This window comes from Notothenia coriiceps, unplaced genomic scaffold (assembly GCF_000735185.1).
Source record: "Notothenia coriiceps isolate Sejong01 unplaced genomic scaffold, NC01 NC01_scaffold00010401, whole genome shotgun sequence".
NCBI lineage: Eukaryota > Metazoa > Chordata > Actinopteri > Perciformes > Nototheniidae > Notothenia > Notothenia coriiceps.
In genome coordinates, this window is record NW_011343102.1 from 354 (window position 1) to 1,836 (window position 1,483).

Consider the following 1,483-nt stretch of genomic DNA (forward strand, 5'->3'; position numbering starts at 1 on the left):
CATATCAGGTCAGAAAAACAAATACGGAGAGTTAGTAAAGAGAATGGTTAATTTTCATTCAAGATCCTGTGTCTGTGTGAAATATAGCTACAACAACTTGACAGTTTGGTGAGAGAATACTCTAATATCGGCATCTTTGCATAACCAACAGCTATAACAACTAATGTTCCCTTTCTCCGCACAAAGTGCACATGTTTTTTAAAGCAAAAGCATAAATGAGGGGATTAAGGCAGCTATTCACAAATACCAGCGCCCCAAAAATGCTCGAACTGTTCTAGCAAAACTTCCATAGGCCGTCATTTTTTAGCAGAATAGCTGCCACACCAAGTACATGTGTGATGTAATACGGCATCCATAGGACAAAAAAGGTCACAATGATACTTGTGATGAGCCGGGCCATCTGTGGGTTGTTGGAGAAAGCTGCCTGGTTCACTTTTCTCTGGACACCGATGTACGAAAAGGCCACGACAGAAATTGAAACAAATCCTATGAGGCACTCTGGCAGCAGCACAGCCACCAGCTGGGAAGGGGGAGCATAGGAACCTGTGCATGATGTCCCATGCTGTTCTTCGATCACCTGTCGGATCACTAAAGCAGGGATAGACAGGATCATGGTAACCAGCCAGAGCAGAACCAGAAGCCTCCTCTTTCCTACACGATCAAACATTTTCTGCAGATGCACCACCTGTAGGTAGCGCTGGACACTCAGCAATGTCACCGAAAGCATAGAGGCTGCACAACATGAGATAGTGGAGGAGCTTACAGGCCACCAGTCCAAGAGTCCAGCTGTACAGTAAGGTTTAAATCCACAGAGGCAGGGGGAGCAGGCAGATCAGATCTGATATGGCCAAATTCAGCATCAGACTCTGGCTCAGACTGGACAGGTGCTGCCAGTTTGGCTTGAGGATGATCACAGCAATATTTCCAGGAACTCCTAACAGGAAGCAAATAAAAAAAACGAACATAACTGCACTGCGTTAACTAATTGTGGAACAATTAAAGTTTGGTTAACTGCACCCCCTGGATTGCTGCAGTCTTTCTGACAAAAGATTTAGGCCAGACTTGTATTCATCTTTTTCCACAACAACCAAAAAGGACCATATCTTTAGCATAACAAGGTTGATTTTGAAGTCATCAACAGTAGAGGTTGGCAGCATGCACTCTAGTACAATATCTATAACAGACCAGCATATACAGTAGATTAAAGAAGCATTGATTAAAAAAGATTATAATGGTAAACACACAAACGTTCTTTCAGCAAAATATCTACTCCTAAAAAAGAAAGCGTGTGTGTGTGCGCGCAAGAGCATTCATCAGGTCGGAAGAAAAACATGTGGGTAATGATGAGCTATTTTTAACTTTTTATTTCCTCTCTGTGTGTCTTTGAAGACCAACTCAAGGTACATACAAAACTATTCAATAGAGTGACTTGAAAGAGACCAAAACAATAAAGCTCACTTTCGAAAATCAAACCACATCAACA

At 42.3% G+C, this 1,483-nt stretch overlaps 1 pseudogene; it reads right to left on the bottom strand.

Annotated features, from left to right (window-relative positions):
- Nucleotides 1–274: 274 nt before the first annotated feature.
- On the bottom strand, nucleotides 275–965 carry LOC104945990 (type-1B angiotensin II receptor-like; annotated as a pseudogene).
- Nucleotides 966–1,483: the final 518 nt, after the last annotated feature.